The sequence below is a fragment of the Thermobia domestica genome, chromosome 13, assembly GCF_964235325.1.
Source record: "Thermobia domestica chromosome 13, izTheDome1.hap1.1, whole genome shotgun sequence".
NCBI lineage: Eukaryota > Metazoa > Arthropoda > Insecta > Zygentoma > Lepismatidae > Thermobia > Thermobia domestica.
Genome location: NC_137466.1, coordinates 168,110,544 through 168,137,952, shown reverse-complemented (window position 1 = coordinate 168,137,952; position 27,409 = coordinate 168,110,544). Strand labels below are relative to the sequence as shown.

General features: G+C 34.1%; 1 long non-coding RNA gene across 1 annotated transcript in view; it reads right to left on the bottom strand.

Annotated features, from left to right (window-relative positions):
• Window positions 1-5,548: 5,548 nt before the first annotated feature.
• The window catches only part of LOC145668723 (uncharacterized), a 63,938-nt gene continuing 42,077 nt past the window's right edge, over window positions 5,549-27,409 (bottom strand). Inside the window, exon 2 of the long non-coding RNA XR_014128080.1 lies at window positions 5,549-6,376. This is a non-coding gene — a long non-coding RNA (uncharacterized LOC145668723). The remainder of the gene's footprint in view (window positions 6,377-27,409) is intronic.

Genomic DNA, 27,409 nt, shown 5'->3' with positions numbered 1-27,409 from the left:
CATTCCACCATTTCATTTATTTCTCATCATCACCATTCCATTTCCTTTAGCCTAGCCGGCATAACCGTGGGACGTAAACCTTAAGGATTTCATTTCATTTCCATTTTTTTCTGTTTTGATATCGTTCATTAATTGTAGCCTCCTTCGCTCCCTCCCTCTCTTTCCTGCCACCATACTCTCTACCATGTTTCTCAGTTACTTCTTAGCCATTGTCCCAACCAGTTTCCCTTCCTCTTTTCAATAGATTTAAAAGTGTTATTTTCTCTATCTTCTCTATCTCTATGCTCTCTATCTTTCGTTTTTCGCTAGTCCGAATTAATTTTCTCCATTTTTCTCCACACATACATTTCGAAAGCTTCCAAACATTTTTCATCATTTTTGTGTAATGTTCATGTTTTTGCCCCATACATTACAATACTCCACAGAAAGCAGTTAGTAAGTCTTCTACTCAACTCTTTATTCAAGGTTGTAACCGTCCCTATCCGCTAGATCATGACTGAGGAACCGAGACACTCAAAATCCAAATAATAATAATAATAATAATAATAATAATAATAATAATAATAATAATAATAATAATAATAATAATAATAATAATAATAATAATAATAATAATAATAATAATAATAAAATTCCTTATCTCGTTTTCCCACCCAAAAACCTCGCAGATTTTCGAGGGCAGTACCTGAATGGACCAGCTCGATTGAGGCAAATCTGTATGAATGATCCAATGTTCAAAAAATACAACAGAATATATAACACATGAGGAATAGTCAATACCAAAAAATAAATAAATAAATCAGAAAATATCGAATATAAATAGCAACTTTGTTACAAATGAATGGTGGTGAATATGCATTTAGTTGACTGTATATTCACTTCTCACATACAGATCATCACCAATATAACCTAATAAATGATTTATTCCGTAAGAATCCGCACTGTGAAGTAATAGTCCTTTTTTTTAACTTTCAAAGCTCGATCTTTCCTTTCAAAATAAGAATTTGAGGTAATCTGATTCCTAGACTGATCCTTCAATCAAACCGATGCTACTTTCGAACCTATCTTGCGAGATTTTTTACATTTTGATTTACTTTTCTCAAACGATTGATTTGAGCTATTTGATAATACAAGATTCTGCTTTGATTTGTTAATACCTATTTGCTTGTTATAATCAAGCTGATTCTCGACAAAAGAACATACTTATCTGCAATGTCCATCAATTCGTTTCGATCACAAGGTATATAATAACTTAACATTTTAAATCTTTGGCTAGTATTCATGCCACTAAGAATAATTTTAACGAGTTCTACCTCTTGCGCATTCATTCCTAGCACATTCATAGCAATTACCAATGGCGTATTTAGGGGGTGGCTATTGGGCTCAAGCCCCCCAAAATAAACTTGTTATATGCTCAACTTCGTTAAAATATGTCGGTACCCAAAGAAAAAAATAAAAATGCTTATTCAAGTGTTGTGTATAGTCCCCCCTCGAAACAAAATCCTAAATACGCCACTGGCAATTGCAATAGATTTTACATAAATATTCACAAATTCATTTAGTCGCTGCTTACGATACACCCTCTCAGAAATTAATGAATGAACGCATATAGGGGTAATAAATTTCGTAAGCACATCTTGTCGAAACGTTTTTTAATTTACAATGTTCTGTAAAACGGATCGAATATTCCACAAAACTGCACCTTCACATTTACATACTAAAGCAGCCAAAATCATTCTAAAAGAATAACTGGTATTTAATAATATCTCTTCGATTTTAAAAAAGCATTTCAAATATTCGAACACTGTTACTCTCATGTTCTTGCCGAAATTCCTTGAACTTATTCTCCAAATATTCATTTGATCTATTTTAGTTACAGTTAAATAGAAGTTTTCGCTCTAATTAATCATCTAAGTTTCCAGGAGTAACATGTGAAACAGCATTAAACCACTCTTTAGGTAAATTATACTTACCTTGATCAAAATTTACATTGGGCACACTACTATAGGGAATATTACCACCTGTAGGTGTGAAATTTCTAAAACACGAAACTCTTCTATGACAATTACTCAGGTTGAGATACCTATTACCTATATTATCGTGCTGACCTCGTATACTATCACCTGAACACCCTATATATCTATCAATAAGAGGCGGCTCAATAAATGTAACTTGCCGTGATGACTTCTAACCCCATCTTCACCGGATGCGTTAACTATTCGACTAAATCCAAAACCTGAATCTGAAGCTGCTATTGTATCCTCTGACAAATTACTCAAAGGTGTAGAAAATCGACGAATGTTAAAACTACCTCGAGCTGGAAGTGTTAAAGACATACTCACAGTTCCGAAACTAGATCGTTGATCTTAATCTACCTGCCCTGTCACACCAATAGTCAAAAGTTCAGATCCTTGGAATGTTAATACTTATATATTCACTATTATTCTCCATAGACAATCGACTTCGATTCGACATTTAGTTCTCGAATTATGGCTGTTTTTGAATTTTTCCAACAAAAATTGTGTCATGGTGTCGAAAGGAAGCATTTTTATACCCAGGATAGTCTGTACATTTTGTCTTATCTTGGTGTCAGGAATCACTTCACAAACGTTGTCGATATGGCTTTGAATCACCCTATATATAAACCCTTCAAACAGCTTTTTTTTCTCTTCTTTGTTTTTCATTATCATCCTTGTTTGTGAAATTAAAAAATGTTGTCTATTTTTATTATTTCATGCCCACGTAAAATACAATATTTTCATTTGCCTTCGAAAATCCTATATAAAACTTACAAATTGCAAAGACCCAAACAGTATAAATAATAATAGACCTAATAATAGTAAAAGTACTTTCCGATAGATAGTGGAGTTACATCTTCATTCATTCATTTGCCTTCATTTTATGTCATTTCGGTTCTCAAGTAGAACACCACGCAGTTTCTTCAGATCTGAAAGGAAATTGTATTTACTGGTAACTATATTAGACGAATAAGGTTAATGTGAAAGTAATTCCCAGCGAAGATATTTTAAAACTTCCATTATTCGGCGAACATTATGTGGTTTCCGCATCATCATGTTGCAGCAATAATCTGTTATAGGCCTTCCATATCGATATTTGCGAAAAAAAAAGAAAAAGAAAAAACTTTAGAATGTGAATGGAGTGAATTTGTGAATTTATGATTTCTTTTGGTAGGAAGTCTACCAAAATTATTCTACCATAATACAGAACAGTGTAACAAAATGGATTAGAATGTGCACATCAAATGTTTTTTCCTCCTTCACGACACTTTTTATTTATATTGAGTTTCGATTTCCGCATTAAAATGTGAGATCCACGTTTTATCATCTGTTATTATTCGTTACCAGATTAAATCCGAGTAACAAGCTCTTGAAGTTGATGCAAAATGTCGGATCCGTTCAATTTCTGCTTTATCCCAACAAACCGAAAATCCAAACCTTGCTGATTCCCAAATGTTCATATAGAACTCAATGACCTTATCGTGCACCAATTGCAGTAACTTAACGAAAAGATAATCGACTCCCTTTCTACAAGAGGTTCTTCACAGCAAGGATATTGACTTCGTTTACCGATATGTTTGGACTACACGACGGGGGAGGGGCCGCGGTGGCTCAGCGGTAGAGAGTTCACTTCTGGTCCCTGGTTCGATTCCAGCTTGCGCCAAGTGAACTTTGTGGTGGATAAACACAGTATGCGTGGGTTTCTCGGGGTTCTCCCATTTCCTCCCACTTTCTTCATTCCACCATTTTCATTCATTATTTCATCATCACCGTCTCCTTTAGCTTAGCCGGCATAACCGTGGGACGTAAAACTTAAAGTTTCATTTCATTTCATTACACTACGAGGATTATCTTCTAAGAAAGGTCTGCGAGCTTTAAAATCAATCCACGTAATGACAAACCGTAATTTTGATTTCTGCGAACTCGCCAAACACTCCTTGAAATTGTAGAAACATTTCTTTTTTCTTCAGATAGGAACTAATGGTTATTTGAGAACATTATGTTTTCAAAATTTAATAAATTTTTGTTTTCAAAATTAACACTTTAAAAAAATGTATGTACTTCCAGAGATGTTAAGCTATACTGGTTGACGCCAGCTACAATTTCTTGAAGAGAGCAAGTGGAAAGACAGAGAATTTTTGGGAGTTGTTTTTTTTTTTTTTTTTTTTACCTAAAAAGGATAGTTTTGTATCACTTTACCTGAGGTTATATCGTCACTAGGGGCACTTCTTAGATCCCCTCATTAATAAAATTGGACAAACACCCATGACTTGTTTGTACAGGGAAGTATCGGAATTGGTCAATGAGTCCTGTGATATTCAGCGGCTCAACAATTGCCATAGCTTTGGAAATATTCCTTGCTTTAAAACTACCTACAGGCTAGTCAGTATAATTCTGAAGGCAATAATTATCCAAAACGTATCTCACATGTCCGCCAGTATGCCCAAAACATTTCTCTGATCTTTCCATCAATGTTTCTCTGAATTTTCTTCTTCAACGTATGAAAACTTAGAGTAGCTATTGCAATGATTAACCTCCAGGTGATGCAACTCCCAATTTTGCACCTTATATTTCAAAATTTTCCACACGCAAAGACTGGGATTGAGATCAGGCGATTGTACTAGCCATTCCTCAGAAACAGTTACTTCTTCCAATTTAGAATCGGGGAGACATGCCGTCAAATCACATGGATTATATATTTCCAGGTTTTATACCAATCCTGAACTCTGAAGCAATATCCAAAGAGGTAAACACATATTAAATAAAATATATAGTACATATTTTTTTCATATTTATATTTAGGAACTCAGACTAAATATACATGAAATTTTTCAACAATTAACAACAACTACAATTTATTTTATTTATACAGTAGTATACAGAAATCTGTCTAATAATGTACAGATGGTCAACAGTCGCTATTATTAATATTATTATTATTGTAATTATTGTTATTATTGAAGGGCCATTAGGCTGAACCTACAGGAGCAATCAATCTCTGGATCGCCATGAATAATAAGATGGTGGCTCCTCTAACACATTGTAGCGCATACTCAACAATCATTGACATTCTCTGATAGCCTAACTTCAAAAACACTTCTGAAAAAATCATCTTTGGCATGGACTTAAGTTATTGTACGTATGTAAACCGAAAGCTCTGATAGTGCAGTTGAAAATATATATATATATTTGTTTAATCCAAGATGACCCGTGATCTTAGGCTTTTTTTCATATTGTGTTATTATTATTTAATAATATATAATATATATTCCAAAAATTCAAACAACAAGAATGGAATTTGAAATCCAGGGCAGCGAGTCTGGAATTAAGTGGAAGAACATTTTTCACGTATACCCTGATGACATAATCAATTTAATAAATTAGAACAAATTAAAATAATATGTGAGTAAGAAAATACCGTTTATAAAGTAGTACCATATATTTTAAAACAAATGTTTTGTATAGTGTGGAACAACGATAACATTTTTTTTAAAAAATCTCAAACAATTACATAACATTGTTTTATTATAATTATCTTTATAAAATTATCAATAAAGAATCATTGTTGTAAAACAACTTAATGGTGATATAACTTATTATTATGAAACAATTACCATAGTTCTTTCATCTACGGTTTGGTAACTTGTTAAATAAAATGCTTTACGGAATAAAGTGTATACTTTAAAAAAAAATCAAATATACAAATATAAGACACTTTTAACCAACCACATGCAATGCTTAGGAACAGAGACACACCCGCCACTCTATCGTTTCATTTAGTTAAACGGCAATTTATTGAAATTCCTCTACACACAGACTAAGAAGAAGAAATGTATCGTGTACTTCCTAAATTCACGTTAACCATCGTAAGTAAGTTGTTAACAATATTGCTATTCCTATATATTTTAATGTTAACGGTAAAAAAAAAAAAACAAAAATATCTGGTACTACATAATAAATAAAATGTTTACAATGGGTAAGGTGAGTTTCGGATCTACATGATAACTTCCTGAAATACGGAATGGAACGTGTTTTCTCACTTGAAACATTGGATGTTTTATTGGTGGCTCGCTAGGTGTCTCTACGAGCGGCTGCTTCTGCTCCCAGCTGTGGTGATTATTGCTGCTGACGCTGGGTGACTACGCAGAATGCGCTCAGCACTGAGTGTGCAGGAGTAGACCCGACAAACGGAATACCCGCAACCAGCCGGGCCCACCTCCTGATGTGCGTGTGGGAATGCGTGGGCCTCTTCCTCCAGGACTGCGGGCAAACTCAGATGATTCAGAGGCCCGCCCAGGCGAATCCTGTCCAGGCTTGTGCTTCTTCAGCTCCAGCCTCGACATTGCTCCAGGTGTAATCTGTATGAGAAAATCAAAGTTCACAATATTCTTCAAATCTGTATCCAGCATATTCATATGTTATGTCCTCTAAAAAGAGAGTATGTATCAATATCCTATTACCAATTTGGAAGACCTATATTATCCGTACTAATTAACAAATTTATATAATCGTATATTATCGACAGAATAATCCGCACTAATTTACTGATACCTTATTTTTATGTCGTAAAATAATCATAGTTGATACCATACTTAGATATTTTAGTATTATATTTACAGATTCAACTAAAGATAATCAAACTAAATTTCTAGTTAAAATTTTTGGAGACTGATATGTACTGTACAATGTTTAGTCATGATAATGCAAGATCACATGACGCAAGCTGTATCCAAAAGTTTTTAAGTTGATGGTTCATCCATCTCATAGTCTCTACTTAGCACAGATTGGTATCTTGGACTCATTCAAAAATCACCTGATCTCTAGTCTGTATACAGGGTGTTTTAAAACAACACCGACAACGTTTGTGAGGTGATTCCTTCCACCAAGATAAGACAACAAGTATAGAGCAATCTGAATGCAGAAATCCGTCATTTCGGAGTTACAGGCTGCCGGGAACATGAAAAAAAAAAATGAACTTTAAAGGTCCATAGTTCCTATAATATTGGACTTATCGTAGTCGGGTCAAGATTTCACTTAGCAACTAATATGTGCGCTATCAAAATAAAAAAAAAAGTTTCAGAATCCTCCAGTACTACGCAACAACTTTTATAGAGGGTGTTTGGCTATGGGTATATAATTGAAGCACTCACCAACTACTATAAAAATTGTTACTGAAGTACCGCAGGATTCTGAAACACGGGTATTTGGATAGCGCACATATTAGTTCCTAAGTGAAGTCTTGACACAACTACAGTAGATCTAATAGTATAGGAGCTATGGGCCTTTAAAGTTAATTTTTTGATGCTTGCGACAGCCTATAGATCCGAAAGGAAGCATTTGTGTACTCAGGTTTGTCTATACTTTTTGTCTTACCTTGCTGTCAGGAATCAACTTCCAAGCGTTGTCGGTGTTGTTTTGAAACACCCTGTATATCGCTGACTAAACTCAAAATATGTTCTTGATTGGGTAGGAGAAACGTTTACTTCCTTTGAATTTGGGATTTCTTTTATATCGCACATATGGTATATAATTTACATTATTTATATTTTCAACACTTTCATCATTAAATTTAATCTCGAATTTAACAAATTCGACAACAGGCAAATACAGTTATTATTATTATTATTATTATTAAGATTTGCATAGTTAGTTTATTGTTTTGTTTTCGGTTGGTAATATATAGCCTATATATATATATATATATATATATATATATATATATATATATATATATATATATATATATATATATATATATATATATATAAGTGCGAGAGTTCGTTGGGAATTGTAGAGTTTGCTAGGATTCTTAGATCTAGAAAATCATGAAAAAATTGATAATGAGATCCTTTCAAAGCCGCACCCAAGAGAAGGCTGATATTCAATATTTGATATTTTAAAGCAGGCACTTACGTCGTAGATTTTTAGATGATATATGAAAAACATACGATAAGCAACGAGTTGTGATAACTATTATTATTATTATTATTATTAGTAGTAGTAGTAGTAGTAGTAATAGTAGTAGTAGTAGTAGTAGTAGTAGTAGTAGTAGTAGTAGTAGTAGTAGTAGTAGTAGTAGTAGTAGTAGTAGTAGTAGTAGTAGTAGTATTTGTATTACAGTTTTTTTCTTTTTTAAGAGCAGTAGAACAAAACGTTTATGCTTTTGCATAAGATTTACACGAATTTTGCATGTTTTATGATAATCACATAATTTATTAATCAAATAAAAAAAATTTAAAAAAAACTAAATTAAATCTTTCAAGTTCCACGATTATGTCCTTTAGGCTAAAGAAGACGGGTGTCGTGAAAGATAATGAAAGAAACGTTCGTGCAATGAAAATGTTTTGTTAATTTTTAATCATGGAAAATAATCAAGTATATGTTGATATCTGATTTGTGAATTCTGTAACTGTGAAATTAGTGTACAGAGTATTAAATATACGAATTTCTAATGTGTTGCATGAAATACGTAAAACTTGGAATTCTTATAGCTTGAAGAGATGCTTGAGCCAAAATTGTAAGTGTTTCATAAATACATTAACAAGGGAACTAGTCATGCGACCAATATATAGGCTATACGTATTTATTTATTTATTTATATTTATTTTTGTTTGTTTGTTTATTTGATTTAGGACACTTGGTTATATTCTAATCACCAGTTGCAGTTAGAGAACATAAAATTTCTCTACACGACGTATCCTCCAGAGACATAAATAAATAAATACAAACAAGAAAAAAAAAATCATGTGGAAACACGAATGAAAATTTCACAGAAATATATGTAGTACTGTGCAAAGCGTGTGTATTTCTCATGCACGATGTTCGCAGTTTATATTTTTTGTTTCTTTTTTCGTGCATGTAAGCTTGATTTCTAACAGCATAGCATACAGGGAAAACAAACTTTTCCCTCCTACAATTCCCTCATTACATTTGAAGAGAGACTCAAAATGGATATGCACGCAAATTGCCTCTTAAAATTCGTGTTGCCTACATTACGATAATTTACGTTCAGATCAAACAGACTGCTTTCTCAACTTGTTTTTTTTTTCACTAATATCCTAATAACACAGTCACTCTTTTTACCACAGTATAAGATGTAATGCTATATTGACATCAGAAATGCACATTTGAATGTTAAATAGAGATAATAGCAAAACAATTTCAAAATTCCAGTTGAAATATGTAGAATTATAATAGTTTACAGAAAAACATTCCAAAGTACTACATTCTAGGTACAAAAATGCATCTGCCACAAATCTGCTTCAATGCACTTTTGGAAAACAAAACTGGTTTGTCCACAGTTGTTTCGTCTGACTGAAGGCTGGATTGGCAATTATATATTTATTTGTATAATACCAAGGGCGTAGCGTCCACGGAAGGTATGGAGAGGCGTTGCTAAGAGTTCCTTCCAGCCATTTGGAAAACCGCCTCTCCGGAGCTAAAATAAATTAAATTCCGCTTACGTGTTACTATTGTACAGGGCATGTCCTTTAACAAATAGTGTTCCAGTGCAGCTCCCTCACATTTTAATTTGCCTCTCCCCACGGAAAAAAAAATTCTGGAAGAAACCTTGGCAACGCACTCCCTGAGTGAACAGAATAATGCATTAAGAAAACGTTTTAAAATAAATATTGCAGCGTATTAAAAACAATGCAATAAAAAAGTAAGAATAGTCAATCCATTAAGAATAATACATTAGAAATAAAATGTTCTCCTAGTTATAAAACCATGCTGCACAGCTGACTTGTAAGTCACTTGAATTCAATTTTAAGGATAACTTAAAACAAGTAACAGTGTCACGTGTACACCACGTCAAAGAGTTTGGTTTGTATGGAATAATATTTTCTCAATTAATATCGAAACCAGAGATATTCGAGTGAAGGTAGAATATAATCTTGAGATGCTTAATTGATTGCAGAAAACCACTTCTCGCTATCTATTACTGTTTTTTACTCTGTAATGATCAACGTTAAAACTGGAAGTGGTTGATTTCTGCCACTTCAGTCTAAATAGAGGGTTAAGAAATAAAATGCTACATATTGTTAGAACGTTGAGTAGATTCCAGAAAACCGTTCTTCACTATACCTTATCGTTTTTGCTTTATGTAGATCAATATTAAAACCGGAAGTTGTAGTGGAATCATATCACTTCCAGGTTTATTGGAGGATTAAGGATTGACATGAAATGTATTGTTCGGACACTTAATCGATTGCAGGAAATCGTTTCTTACTTTCGATTACCACTTTTGTTTCATAGTGACCAACGTTAGAAATTGCTTCTCGCTATCTATTACCGTTTTTGCCCTATAATGATCCAGATTAGAACCGGAAATGGTTGATTTCTATCACTTCCGGTTTCAGTATCATCTCCGTCAACGAACTGTATCCGTACCTTTTGACCTCCTACATCCTGGCCAAAATTGATGGAGGATTGGTTTACCAACCAAAATTACCTTTATATATATATATATATATATATATATATATATATATATATATATATATATATAGGAACGTAGAGATTACTAGCCAGATTCTTGCCAGGTTATAGGAGACCCCTACGTTCCTTTGGGGAATCCATCACACATATCTTGCGGAGGTTTGAAGCATACATTTTTCAATCGAGCAGGTATGACTTCAAGTGTCATGCTCTAAACCGCAATCTCTACGTTGCGTTGGTTTAGAATTACAGCCCTCTGAAGTTAATTTTTTCCACGATTTCGGCACCTTATATCACCGAAACTATCCCTCACTGACTAAAGTTCCACAGGAATTTTTTGGTTGTTTCGGTGTCAGGAATTAGCTCCCGAAGTTTGTTCAAATAATTTCTTGCCACTCCTCATATGAAATGAAAGAAAAAAGTTCTAATAAACATGGGACGAAAAACGTCTCCTTTCAGTTATGAACCGCCGAAAATTCGAAAATTCACATTTCGAAACGCTCTGCCTTAGAAACTACAGGACCGATCGCAAGCGGTTTAAGGAATTACAAAGGCACTAGTATGCAAACTATCTAAATATCCATGTTTTATCATCCTCCGTTATCTTCGAAACGAACTGTAAAAAGGAAATTGAGAAGGAATTACAAAGGAACTAGTATGCAAACTATCTAAATATCCATGTTTTATCATCCTCCGTTATCGGCGAAACGAACTGTAAAAAGGAAATTGAGGTATATGGATACTCCTTTAAGTACTAATAACGCGTTCGTTTCGCCGATAACGTAGGATGGTAAAACATGGATATTTAAATAGTTCGCATACTAGTTCCTGTGTATTTTTTTCTAATTCCTTAAACCGCTTGTTATAGGTCCTATAGTTTCTAAGGCAGGGCGTTTCGAAACATGAGTTTTCGAATTTTCGGCGGTTCATAACTCTGAAATGAGACGTTTTTCGATCGACCTATGTTTATAAGAACTTTTTTCTCTCATTTCATATAAGGAATCACCTCCCAAACTTTGTCGGTGGAGTTACCTACCACCCTGTATATATATATATATATATATATATATATATATATATATATATATATATATATATATATATATATATATATATATATATATATGTAGGTATGTCCGGGGCCTTCTTCAGTCGCTACGCGGAAAAAAAATCACTATGTGAAACGTCGTAGATTTACTGGGAACCAATAGCATTATTTTACGAATCCATCAAACACTTACATTGATTATGTTAGTAAGTAGTGCTAGTGTCAACATCTGTCGATTTTAACCCTCTCATGTCATATGGAAAGGATCGATGTAATTATTTGATGGATTGGCAGGCCTCTTCTATAGTTCTTTATCTGTGACGTTGCCACATAGTGCAATTTATTTTGATTTCTACAATAGTGCTCTGTAGTCCGTGGGCGCCATTTTTTAGGACACCCGATATATATATATATATATATATATATATATATATATATATATATATATATATATATATATATATATATATATATATATATATATATATATATATACAGTAGAGCATCGATTATCCGAAGTAATTGGGGGACATGGGTGTTCGGAAAACTAGTTTGTTCGGATAATCGAACTGTACTGTACTGTACTTCTACAGCCAGTGCCAAACCGACAGAAGTGTGTTGATTGTTGAAACACAGCGACTGGCGGCTTGGCCGGTCAGCAGCGCCTTATGAAGGCCCCATTAGAAGCAATGTTCCGCCAGCGGTGGCTCAGTGCGGCGACTACTGTGGGAAACTTGGTTTGGGAGTGAGGGGGATGATGGACGGTAGGGTGGGAGAGTAACAGGTGCGAGCGAGTACACAATTCGGTTAAGCGGTCGTTCGGTTGACCGACGTTCGGATAATCGACGCTCTACTGTGTATATATATATATATGAATTTTGGTTGGCAAACCAGTCCTTAAAAATATGTGTTTTATTTCATCAAGTTATTAGTTCTAACAAAAAAAGTAATGAAATTTATGAAAATTAATATCGCCTAATAATGATTGTTTCCTTTTAAAATAGCAAAAACTCAATTGATTAAAACTAAGAAAGACTTTAGAACTGTTATCATATAATTGTATCGAAATCTAACAAAGACTTTATGTTTGTATCCATCTGATTTGTGTAATGTTAAAGGTTCTCCCAGATTGGAATGAATTTTGAAATGAAATGAAATCTTTAAATTTTACGTCACATGGTTATGCCGGCTAGGCTAAAGGAGACTGTTATGAAATAATGAATAAACTGGTGGGATGAGGAAAGTGGAAGGAAACGGGAAAACCCTGAGGAAATCCATGCACGGGGTGTTTGTCCATCACAAAAGTCACTTGGCGCGATCCAAGGATCCCAGGCACCAGAGGTGAACGCTCTACCACTGAGCCACTGCGATCCCAGGAATGAATTATGAGTAGCCGTGTTGAACACATGCAATAACCTTATTAAGTTGATTTTGAGTTTGACGCCCCGTTCAGCAGCGAGGCTATATTAAACGCGGACCTACTGATTAACGTGGAATCCGAACCACATGAGCTCTCGCCGGGAATCGAACCTGGGTTTCCCATGCCAAGGGCTCGTACACTAACCCTTTAACAACGAACGAGCTTCCTAACATTATTTAGCCAATGTTTTATATGGGGAATAAATTTTATTTTATCTGTATTCTTTTTTTCTTTTTTCGTTGTTCTTTTTTTAATGAACCAGGGGCATCATTTGGAGAGGATAATTGTTCACCCAGAGTTTGAGAAACACATGTCCTTTTTTGAAACAAATTATGTACTAATATACTAATAAAACGCCGAACTCTTATGTCATGGAGAGTCTTAACACACACACATCCGTCCGGGTAAAATCTGAAATGATGCAACCGAAATGAACGGAAATTTTAATGATTTGATTCTACTGATTTCGTTTTCAAATTTATTTAAAAGCTCCTTATTTTGTGAGAATTAAATTTTGTTACATATTTTTGTAATAATTCCAGATTTAATTTAAGTAATATATATATATATATATATATATATATATATATATATATATATATATATATATATATATATATATATATATATATATATAATGGAAATTCATTTTGAAAAAGCAAGACTTTAACTAGAGCTGAAGAAATGAAATGAAATATATAGTTTTACGCTTGTAGGCTAAAGAAGGTAAAGAAGACGGATGAAAATGTGGGAGGAAACAGGAGAAATCCGAGAAAATCCAACGAACACGATCTTGTCCACCACAAAACTCACATGGTTTGGGATCGAACCAGGGAGTCCCTTGCACCAGAGGTGAGCGTTCTACCACTGTGCCACCATGTCCCTCTTTGACCTGAAGAAGATATTAGTAAATATAACATCATTATTTTAGTTTATTTTAAAGAAAACAAATAAATAACTTCCCATATAAATCAATGGGTTAAAATTTAGATACGTATTTAGAATGTACTCAGTACTGTTCATGTTCAAAACATATTCTTCGTCTGTCTAATCCGAGAATGTTAAAAAATACAATTAATTTGATTTTTAACACATTTTTCGATGGTCGAAATAGAAGTAGGAAGAGCGGAACAGAACTTAAAAAGAAAATAAACAAAAAGACTGAAACGTAAAATGATCAATTTTGTGTTTAGTTTGATACAAATCTGTAAAGTTGTTACACGTGCGGTATTTGGACTCGAAAATGTCAAGAATCACTGTTTTTCTGTTGAAGCTTAGAGCGTCAGTTGGACGGTCACTGCTCACTGACATTTTGCTTTGAGGTAGAGAGAGAGAGAGAGAGAGAGAGAGAGAGAGAGAGAGAGAGAGAGAGAGAGAGAGAACAGAGAAAGAGAGGAAGGGGTGTCAAGGGATCATCAATAGAATGACATATATAATGAGTAAAGGACAACGCTTAATCAAAAGACAAAACATAAAATACAATAACAGTACTAACTAACTAACTCTATGGCCTATGAAACTCGGAGGTTCAATGCCGCGTTTACAAAAGCTCTTCACTGACTTCTATCCTTAGCCAACTGGATCCAGTTTCTACTTGTATTTCTATCTCTGCGAGATCCATCTTAATATTGTCTTCCCATCTGCGCCTAGGTTTTCCTAATGGTCGTTTTCCGATTGGTCTTCCAGTCAAGACTTTAAAAGCATTTCAACTTTCTTCCATCCTAGTTACATGACCTGTCCACCTCCCCTAAGCGTCCTAGACTTGGTGACCCTAACAATGTTTGGTAAGCCATATAAATTATGTAGTTCCTCGTTATGAAGTTTCCGCTATTCCCCATTCCCGTTCCTCTTGGGTCCGAATATTCATCTCAGGATTTGTTCTCAAATATTTTCTGTCTATGTTCTTCTCTTAGAGTAAGCGACCATGTTTCGTAACCATATAGAACAACAGGCATGATTATCGTTTTATAAATTTTAAGCTTCAAATTCCTCGACAGAATTCGCGACGACAAGAGATTTTGTGTTGAATAATAACACGAATTTCCTGCTTTTAGTCTACATTTAATTTATTCGTGAATATCATTTTCGTCTGTTAATATTGATCCTAGATATTTGAAAGTATCCATTTTATCAAAAGTATTATTTAATATTTTAACGCATCCATAATTTGCCGTATTACCGTCTCGACGCACTTCCATGTATTTAGTTTTTTCTGCATTTACTTCTAAACAATAACAGTACTTTGAACTATGATTGGAAGGGAGCACTGATGGGGAAGGAGTGATATTAGGACTCCTCCTCGAAATTCATTAATTTACAAACAATAAAATGTAATCTTAAGTAATTTTCAAGTACCTTTAGCAAGAGTTCTTATTCATCTTATATTTTCTTTGAATACGAGTTGAAGATTAATATTGTTTGTAGTTCAATGTTTCTTTCTAACATAAAATTACAATAGATATGGATAAAGTTTATTTATTCAAGATTCGACCTACAGGGGATCGAATCCGGGTTTTCCGCACCAAGGGGGACAAATTTAACAATTTAACAACGAAAATACTCTACCGGAAAGAAACAAAAAAAGAACACGTGTTTACGTCCAAATGGTCACCTCTGTTTATCTCATCCCATTTAACCAGGCTTCACAAGAAATCCGGGACTCTTCAACTGAATCTATTTATACCTTGCAAACAAGGGGAGTGTATATTTTTTTCTCTGAAGTAACTTATTTACTGCGTAGGGAATGAAATAAATCACAACACCAACAAGTTCACAGAGAGCAATGAACTCGTACGTAAATGTAAGCATAGAAATGTAAAAGCCTTCTTCAAATTTGTAATATTATTCACTACAATGTGAAATTCATAAAAATAATCCCCATCAATGAGATACCAGTCAAGAACTTCACTTGATCTTAAACGGAATTTATGTTTTCGAGTTTTGAGAAAGGGAGGCAGAGATGGGAGCGAATAACCAATAAGCAAGGAGTGAAACTAGTCCTCCTTCAGCTAGTCCTCCTATAATTATTGTTCAACATCAAAAACTGACGCTCTGAGGCTGATTACGTTTTAAGTTAAAAGTTAACGAATTATGTTCATTATCAATATCACTAATATCAGAAGAAATTATAGAACGAGCTCCTTCGTGGCTAAGCGGTTAGCGTACGCGCCTTTGGACCCGGGTTCGATTCCCGGCGGGAGCTCATGTAGTTCGGATTTCACGGTAATCAGTAGGTCCCATCTCATAGAGCTTCGCTGCTGAAAGGGACGTTACCCCTTCAGTGCGTAATTTTCAGATGTGAACCGCTGTAAAAAAGTGTAGCTTTTTTTTAGAACTGGAATTTTTTACCTTTTAATAACTTTTGAACCTCTCGAGCAATCACAATGAAATTTTCGGCATTATGATCTTTGTTGCTTCTGATTAGCTACTATAACTTGTCATTGTCGTATTTATGGTTATCATCATCATCATCATCATCATATGGTCAGGTTACACAAAAATTTGGGAATGCCTCAACAGATCAAGCCCAATTTTTCTGTGTGGTCTTTTGGGGTTCCTAGGTGAGCGCAAACTCGCTAAATATTGTCGGGAATAACATTACTCATACTATGGGCAAGTATATTCGCCATACGCAATACAAAATAGCCAAAGCAAAATGAAAGTGTATATATACGCCATCCGCACAGCAGGTGCGTTTTGAAGACACGAGTTAACTCGCCACCCACACTGAAGGGGTTAAACTTAAAATCAATTAACTCAATTATAGAGCTCTGTAATTGGGTCGCGGTGACTTAATGGCAGAGCTCTCACCTCTGGTTCGTGGGGTTCTTGGTTCGATCCCAGCTCCCGTCAAGTGTGCTTTGTGGAGGACAAACACCCTGTGCGAAAATTTTTTCGGGGTTATCCTGTTTTCTCCTACTTTCGCCATTACACCATTATCATCCATCTCATAATCACCGTCTCCCTTAGTTTCAGTGCATAGTCGTGAGACATATAGACCCTAACTTTAAAAACACATACTCTGTAATTCTTCTTCTCGATGTTGGTTTTAATGTCAATTTGGAGTTGATTTTCGCTGAAAGTATATGTGATCTGAAATCAATGTTAATCTGAAAATCCATGTTTTATATAGGCTCGATGCTGAAAGACGTGAAGTAATAACATTAGACAAAGATACCCAAGTCTATTGTACGAAAGTGAAAATATTAATGTACTTCATAATGAAATAGATTTATTGTTCTCTTAAGTACAAGACAAAAATAAACGACCAAAAATGACATTAGTTTTAATGGCGTTTTTGATCGTTTATTTTTATCCCGTACTTTATATGTTCATCTTAACAAAATTAAAGAAAATAATAATAAAAATATATATATGGAAATAATTTGAAAACTTGTTAAGGAGTGGTAATTCATTATAACATAAAACATGTTCTCTAATAATACCAGTAACCAATCTGGTATATACAAAATTAGTATTGTAAAATACGTTGTCATAATCGAAAGTTCAATTAATACACTACATATATCGTTTTCGATACTTGATATACCTGAGCTTATTGCAAAATCAAGAAATTATGGACTACATTTCATATAGAAATGAATTAAATTTCCCGTGACGAGTAAAAATAATGTATTAAATAGGTCCGTTGTCCTATGTACAGGTTTTGAATGAGTCGTCGATCTCTCCAGTTGACTCAGATTTCTTTAAGCAGCAGTAGGCTTAGACGAAAGTGTGAAGGGGAATATAAAGTTCAGAGGCCAAGTCAGGATTTAAAAGGAGGATTGAGGGGGCTTCAGAGTCAGGCTTCCACAATGAATGAACAATGGCTTTGGAAAGGTGATCGCCTAACTTGATTTTTTGTAATTATTAGCTTAATTTGAGAACACAAATAAACAAACATACTTTTGAGGCAGGCGTGATTCTCATTTCCTTTTATTTCATTTTATTTATTTGTTTTTATTTATTTATTTATTGTACAGTTGTAATGTTGACTTTCTTACGAATCGTATCTGCAGCCTTATGTTCTTTGAATGTTATAAAAATTTTGATTATGACCATGCAATCTAAACACAAATATGAATGGCGCAACATGTGAAACAAATTATTATTTTATGGAACTTATCTTTCGATTTATATCTTAATGCCAAGGGCGCCGATTTCTCTATAACTTTGGAGGGCCCATTCATAAATATATATATTTATATATATATATATATATATATATATATATATATATATATATATATATATATATATATATATATATAAATATATATAACAATACATATAACAATGAAAAATACATATTCATAAAAATACATGGGGGCCCACATGAGCTTTGCGGGGGGCGCCACCCCAGGATCGGCGCCCTTGCTTAATACCCCTTTGTGCTTTATTAATATTCTCTCCCTGAATCGTGTTGCTTTTAATCAATAGGGACCACGCAATATTATTAATCCCGGGTCTCCAAATACACAAATCCCGACCTGCTATCAGAGACATACTGCGCCTTTCGAACACGTTTATGTTCGGCATAATTTAAAGGGTCAAAAAAATATATGGCTTAATACCTAGGCCTTTCCTATTATGTCCTAGTGTTAAATGATTCACTCTTTGTTGTAAGTTGGGGGGGTGGCTCAGTGCTGGAGCGCTTACCTCTGGTCCCTGCATGGGGTCCCTTGTTCGATCCCAGCCAAATAAGTTTCTGGTGGACAACATCGTGCTCGTGGATTATTTCGGGGTATTTCTGTTTCCTCCCACTTTCTCACTCCACCAATTCTTCCATCATCATTCACTTACTTTAATCATCATATCCCTTAGCCTAAGGGAGAATCGTGGTAAGCTAAACTGGAAGATTTCATTTATTATTATTATTATTATTATTATTATTATTATTATTATTATTATTATTATTATTATTATTATTATTATTATTATTATTATTATTATTATTATTATTTTGCAAGTTTAGGTAGCACATATTAGTTTATACAGAAAAATGTTTCATTTGGTTGGTGATTGCATTTACACATTTCAGTGTACAATCTACATGGTTTTCCCAAAATCTACTTTAACGTGAAGTCAAAGTAAAGTAGTAAATTAATTAAGTATTGCATATGCAGATATATCATTTGACATTTATTAGTGTTTCAAACAGGGGTACCCACAAGGGAGAACATGACGCCAATGGCGTCATTAACATTTGAGGGAAGGGGATTTTTTAAATATAAAATAATTAAAATTGCCTCATTTCACACAGACAAAAACAAACGTAAAAATTAGTTACTCACTCAATTGGTATATTATTATATCTTCCTGCTTCCTGTTCCCTTCTACCCCTCCGTCATAATACTATAACCATTTTAATGAATGTTTTTCTGTCTTGTAATCTGATTTTTTTTTTTTTTTTTTTTTTTTGGTAGATTAAACACGGAAACATATAGCAAATATAATCAAACATCTTCCCCCCCCCAGAATTTTCAAGTCTATCAAAAATTCTTGTCAGTACGGGTAGGCAATAATCTTCAAACACATACATGATGAAAATTTACTTAAAACTTATTTATTTAAGAGTGAAAAATAATTTTGCAAACAGGAAAGCAGAATTATTTTTGGAATCAAATGAAAAAATTGCTATCCCCATTCCTCATGGGACTGCCACACCGTAGTTTTAGTATTATTTTAAGTTTGTGATATCTAGTTTTAAAAATTAAAGTAATTAAGATTGAAAAATCATATTTTTGTCTAGTTTTACAAAAGTGATCGAAGTGTGCAGCCTCTAAATATTAGATATCCAATCTTCTTGAGATTTGTTATATACAGTCGAAACCGTTTATATCAACATCGCTTTTAACGACGTATTGGGTATAACGACAAAATCTAACGGTCCCGTCTAAACCCTATATAAAAACTGTATTTAAGAAATCACTTAGTACGACATTGCTTATAACGACATATTGTATAAAACGACTTATTTTTTATCACATTATCGGAAAAATGTATCGGCTATAATGTTCAATGTTGATTTTTGTTTGTTACGTGTTTGGAGATTGCTGGCAACAATGTACGGTTTATTTTCAAACTCTTGTTTTGCTTATGTTATACAACACATACAGAAAGTAGAACATGTTCAACATTTTATCTCATTCATTAGCTAAGATCGTGTATCACATTACTTAACAATTTACACTGTTGTTACGTTTTCTTCACTTATTATAAGTCTTTATATTTTATTGCCATACAGTATTATTGCTGTACGTACTGTATAAACATTAGAAGAAAAAATCCTCTTCAGTCCCATTTCACAAATATTGTATTGTATGTATTGTATCTGTATTTAGTTAGTTTTTAAGTTTAAGCGCTATTCTGTACATTAACCATGTAAGTGTACAGCCTAAAGCTTAGATATGAAATTTTGAGCAAGAAAAGGAAACCCCGGTTAGTGCGACTATCGACTATAACGACCGTAAATTTACAGTCCCTTCGTAGTCGATATAACCGGTTTCGACTGTATATCTTTTACATCACTGAGACTTGGGGCATAAGCAAGGTCTGCAAAAAATTTTACATTATTTGCCTTACAAAATTAAACTACAAAGTTTAATTATCAATTTTACGTTGAAATAAACCACATTAATATTTAAAGTTTGTGTGATTGCGATGTGAGTCCTTTCTCTTTTCTTTTCTTTTCTTTTTTTTTTAACCAATGATCTCACGTGTTGTGATAGGAAGATGTGCAAAATTAAATGTTAGGGATTACTTTGTTAATTTGGGGGGATTGGCGTCACAGCCTTTGGGGGAAATACCGTCACAGCCTTTGGTGGGAATTGGCACCCCTGGTTTCAAATAATCTACTCGGTAAATTGCTTGTTTGGTTAGTTTTTTTGGTTCGAATTTATAGTCTCTATCAATATCAAGGCTATATCTAAGAGACGTGGACCTATAGTTTAAGGTAGAATCCGAACTACCATAACGCACTCAAATATCAAGGCTTTCCCACCGGGAATCGAACCTGAAACTTGTGCACCAAAGGTACGTACTCAAGCCGCTAGACCAGCAAGAAGGACTGTGCAAATCGCAATTATTTATTGAATTAAAGTTCCAGAAGTAGGTTTTCACATGGGAGAGATCTTTTGAAAGAAATAAAAATAAAGAAAAGACCCAATAGAAAGATACCATCTCAGCATTCGCCTAGTAGCGATGCTGAAAATCCAGGGAATCTCAAATCAAGATGGCCAACAATGGGATTTGGACACAGACTCTGCCAATTTTGAAACCACGCATGTTCAGCTGTATTGAAAAATGTAAATTATATATTTTGCAGAAGTAGGCGTATCTCTGAAGAAGTTTTATATGCTCAAAAATGGTTAGGCAGAATGGTTCTGTGAGGATGAACTACGCGGTTAATGTTTATCATATAGCAAGGATGTCGTCATCATTTGAAGTCGTACCACGAAGAACTTGTTTAGGAAGCAGGGAGAAACATAATAATTCACCAGTGAGAGAAGACTCTGAATGAATTAATATTCGAGCTGAAATTTCAGGTCACGCACTTCAGTGAGTCCATTACACTTAAGATAATTGTATACAGCTTGTGTTAGGTTTGCCCCAACGCCGCACCCTCCTATCACGTAGAACAAAATGCCTTAAATGCGACACAGCTTTTGTTGCATAACAAAAAATATTCTCAACAAAAAATACTATCACTCATGTCTCGTTTTGTGCGTACAATTAACTTAGACAAGGATAGTATTGACTGAAGTAAATGTTCCAGATATATTTTCGAAATATTTTTTATAGAAGTTAAAAAATAAACATAATGTACAAAATAACAATCTTATAGGCAAGGTTAGAATTTCCCTATGAAATAAGCTGTAGCCTAGGCTGTCATTGTCCTCTCTTGTGGGTAAATGATCTACTTTCTCCGCTTTGATGCAGTATATTGGGCTGGATTCCCGATTAGAATTCCAGCTTCATAGATCGATCTCTCACATAGCTTCGTTGCTGAAAGGAACTAGAAGTCCAAACAGGTTTACGCTGCCACTAATCGAGAGAATGCACGAAGTTCGTCAAAAGTATATTTAAAATACATATAAGTACTAGAGGTCTGCGCGGGCCGAACTCGGGCCTACAAAGTAAAGATCACTTCGGGCTCGGGCCGTAATTTTTTAAACATACAACCATATTTCTCAGGCCTTTTCGGGCCAAACTTTGTAAATATATTGTACAACGATACTTATCGGACCATTCTTTCTGGAGAACTTGTAAAGCATAACTTCAAAATTAAACTTCTAATTGCTGAAAACAAAAATACAATTTTACGTTAATTATTGTTTCTGTAATTCGGGCTTATTTCGAGCTCATTTGATTTTCATACTGGCCCGGGCCGGGCTCGGGCCTAAAGGCTAAAATGTATTTCGGACTCTGGTTGGATTTTGCATTCGGCCCGTGCAGACCTCTAATAAGTATGGCCATCGGGAAGGTAGGGAGAAAGGGAAAGGCAATTACACCCTGGATTTTCAAAAGAGGGTTTGGTTCTTCCAATTACACGTCAAAACATATCAGATTTGTTTCCCTAATCACTATAGCATTAGTTTTATTTTCTATAATTAAAAAATCTATGCAATATGCGTAACTAGTTGTTACTTTAGATATAGTATTATGTGTTTATTTGCAATTTCGCTTGTGTATCGATCTCTCCCCCCTCTCCCCTTCCTGTTCCGTTTCTGTATAGTTATGTATAAAAAGTAAATAGATGTAACATCAAAAAAGTACAGTATTATTTATTACTTTTTCTTATTACCACAAAAAATGTTTTTTAAAAAAATACATATTCATGCTTCTGTTCCTGCTTCGTCAATCCTTGGAGGTTAATTGCTCAGTGGAAGCAAGATGGACTGCGTCCTTCACTATTTGCAGGAAAACACATTAGATGTTTTGCTTTAGTTTTTTACACATAAGACAAATGGGCAACATGTGTATTGGTAATCAGAAGCTTGTTACAGTGGACGAAGTCAGGGGTGACCTGGGGGCACATATTGTTTCATTAAAAATGATACTAACTGGAAAATGTTAAATCTGGAGAGGAGAAAGGATTGTAGGGCAGAATGATAAATTTGGGGAGGAAGAAAAATTTGTGATAAGCAATTTTTTAACATGAATTTAACGTCTATTCGATACCACTACCTTTTTCAACAATAGAAGAGGAGAAACAAGGCGAGGTTATTATTATTATTATTATTATTATTATTATTATTATTATTATTATTATTATTATTATTATTAATAATAATAATAATAATAATAATAATAATAATTGTGCCTGGAATAAGTTTAATCTTCACCATCATCTCTATCAAAATCGGAAGTGAAATATTTACAACTTTTTTTTTTTTTTTTTTTTAAATATTGAATCCCTATGATTTGTAAGTCTACTGTAGTTAAACAATATGAAATAAAAGTCATTTATTTGTATAGTAGAATATCAACACATTTTCCTAAGGAGTTCAGTTTACGAACTATAACCATTTTATATAACTACCTTCCCTGCCTCTGTGTCCGCTTATCCGGGAGACAATTTCTAGAAGTATTGGATTGATTACCATCAGTTTTGGTTAAGGAGGTAATATTCAAACCGGAAATGGTAAAAATCAATCATTAACGGTTTTAACGTTCATGTTTATGGAGCAAACGCGATAATAGATAGTGAAAAGCGGTTTACTCCCAAAATTACATTTAATCTCCATTTTAACTTCCTATTAATACCGAAAATGATGGAAATACAATACAACTTCCGGTTTCATTATTGATCTATATAGAGCAAAAACGATAAGAGAAAGCGAGAATCTTTTTGGGGGGGAGGAGGGGTAGAGTTAGTGTTCTAAGAATAGGTACCATAAAAGGGTGCCGATTTCTCTGTTAATTTTGGAGGGCCCCATTCAGATGCAGAAGGCATATATGCCTACGAGGATTTTAAGATAAATTGCATTCAAATTATGTCAAATATTGTATATTCATAAGTACAATGCGGAGGGGCACATAAGCTTTGGGCGGCCCGGGTCCCACCAGGCCTCCCAGGATTGGCGCAATTGGTACCGTCTTCTCTCAACCCTTTATTCAAACCGAAAGTGTCAGAAATCAGTCCCTTCCAGTTTTAACGTTGCTCGCTTTGGAATAAAAACGATAATAGATAAGAAGAAGTGGTTTTCTGCAATTTATTAAAGCGCCTCAAGAATATAATGAATCTCAACGTTAAACTCTTTACTAGGTGGCTTAGTGGTAAAGCTCTTATCTTTGGTGCATAGGGTCCCTGGTTCAATTCTCGGGTCAAGGGACAACACCATTTCCGTGGGTCTTCTCGCGTATTCCCGTTTCCTTCCACATTCTCATTCCACCAATCATTCCATTATCATTCACTTGTCTTAACCATCCGTCTCAATCTTTGTCTATGGTACGTTTCCATTTTACATGGATCTTGTAGCTGTCATAAAAAAGACCTTGCTACCCGATCTTTTAATTTACTGTTTAGATTTTACAACTTCTTGTAAACAAGAAAGGTATCATCACCCATGCAGCACTGCACTCTAGTGGACAAACAATGAACCTCCTCATTAAAAACATGTATTTTGGTGCACTCCCCCTGCCTGTCCAAAAGAATCCGTTGTTTCGGAAGCGGCGAAACTGGTTTTTCTTTTATGTCAGCGGGAGGGCGATAGGAGGTAGCAAGCAAGACGTCCCAGAAAGTTGCGCATCGTTCAACTCCTTGCAAGATGGAAAAAATGTTTTATGACCCTTTCAAGACTATGTGTACATGGTGAAATATGGTAGGGTTGCAAGATCTTTTTTATGACAGCTACAAGTTCTTCTAACGTGGCAACCCAACTTAAACTGCATAATCGTGGGATGCTAGACTGAAAGATAGGTAGATAAACTCTTTACTAAATTAAAAGAAAAATTTTAGATATCTACTTCCTGTTCAAAATTAACTTAGGAAATATCACGCCACACAAACCACATTTATTTATGTTCTACATGCGACACTACTGTGTGTACTTGTTTTTCACGGTTTGTGTGGTCCTATGTTACATCTCTAGTGAATTTGGAGAGTTTGTAGTTGTAAACTTGAGTCTGGAAGGCAAGAGATAATGCTAATGGGAGCTAATTCACTGACCACACATACCTAACAAATCATCCGGTCGACTACGGGCCACATTCAAGTTTATTTATTTATTTAATGGAATAGTTTTGATGTAAAAAAGCAACTGCATTGTAATGTTTTTGTTTGCATGACTATTTGCAAGTCGAAAATCAACACCACAAAAAAAGAAAAGATAAGGAAATCTGTTGGTGGAGCTCTGTTGCAGTTTTTTTTTTTTTTTTTTTTTTTATCCAGCCACACCCATTACTGAATTTATAACAACGTGAAAGAAACCATTAATCTGAATGTAACTAGTGTATTCAATTAACTAAAGTGTATAAAAAATACTTATTTTTTCAACCTGGTAAGAAAATATATTTGAAATTAGATTTTTAAAATGTTTTTAATAAATTATTATAATATTAGTAAATGTCTCTACATGTTAATTCTTGAACGAAAGCGAATTCTTGATTTTTTTTATTTATTTTATTTTATTTATTTATTTATTTATTTATTTTTCAATAGAGCGATTATTTTGTCCGGGATCATTAATAAACCCAATGTAACATTTTCACTGATAACTGTGACTATCCATACCCCGTTTCAGTGATGACAATCTGGAACCTTATCAAATCCCATCTCCAAGGGCAAAAATTCCCATTTCGCTCTGAAATTTCCCACGCGATATAGGTCTACTAATCACAAAATTTTCAAATTTTACAAAATACGAAAATTGAAACTATTGTATGTCACTTTCTTTCATATTTGAGTGAATTATTCGTAAATTCTGATCTAAACTCCTAATAAGTGTTTTCCTTAATTAAAAAAAGACTATTGAAATTGTTAATGAAAACAGGTTCATTTTGTTATCAGAATTTAGTATTTTCATCTCGCTTTTGTGCCATATTCTATTGAATGTAGTGAAATTAGACAAACTTCATTCTACAGTTATTTCGTGTGGGATATTTTAGAAATTGGCTGTTTGTCGTTTGGTAATTTACTTTCCGCCGTTCATGAGTTTTTGTTTGTTTGTTTGTTTGTTTTACTCCAGAGAACAATTTATGTTCCTTGATGCTTGTTTTTTGAGATTCACAAGTTTCTGCATAAATCACTTTCACACTAACATGCACTTTCCAACAAAATTTGAACAGTTAGTACATATTTCTCGTTTATTCAAGCGTTATTAGCCTACTACCCGCTAATTGAGAATTTCGTTGGAAATATGTATATGAAAAATCACATAGGCCTATATGCTGCCAATTTTGATGGAAATTCTCTTTATTGCTATTCGAAAAATTAATGGATTTTTCCACGGGTTGGCATCACTGCTACTAAGTTTGTTTCAATAGTAAAAAACGGGGCATGTTGCAAGTTACACATCGCGCTGTTAAATGGCAGCAGCATCAGCTGACATCTACCGGATGAAATTGAAATCTCTAGCGCGTGATCCTTCTCCCTCTTTACCAGAGTTTATTTTAGAAATATTAGAATGTTCGAAGAGGGCTGAATTCTTTTGGTAACCAGAATAAAAAGAAACACCAGACCATGGAAAAATTATCAGTTTGTTGTAACTGATCAGCCAGTAACAATATCACGGAAAGGATTGTAAATTTTTGGAGGGAAATATTATCAATAGTAACTAGTTTTCAGCATGGTACCTAAATAGTATTATTATAACAAGGCTTGAACGAGGTAAAGACAAAGACACGCATAGGAGTAGCGAAGAACCATTTAAAAAATAAGAAAATATATTTACTCAGTCCTTGTAAACACAACTTATGATAAATACTGATCCAAATAATCTGTTTGGAGTATTGTACAGAAACTGAAATTTACACAAACTCAATGAAGAAACGATTATAGGTCAATCTAAATATAGGCATGGAGAATAATGGAGAAAATTCACTGAATAGAATGGTAAAACAATGAGAAAGTGTTTGAAATAGTAAGAAACACAATAAATTGGAGATAATTGAGAAAAGTAGAAAAGAAACTGGTTAGATCACTATTTGGGAAGAAAATGTATTTTAAGGATATGATTTTTTTTTTTTTAAGATAAGATGGAAGACAAATACAGAAATTGATGGACGCTATTACTTGAAGCTCAGCAGATGTTGGTTCGAAGACAGAGAAGTTCCAGTGGCGTAGAGTGTTATTTTTTTTCTTTCTGTAGCGGCAGCTAATATTTTAATGCTTTAGCCACATTATTGAGAATTAGTGTTACTCACAAGACAAGATCCAAAACCCAGAAATGCCTTTTTTTTTAATTCGAGACGGTACGAGAAATTTCATCAGTGTCTCGTGGGTAACGCTACTTTACACAACTCTTATATTTCAAACATTGT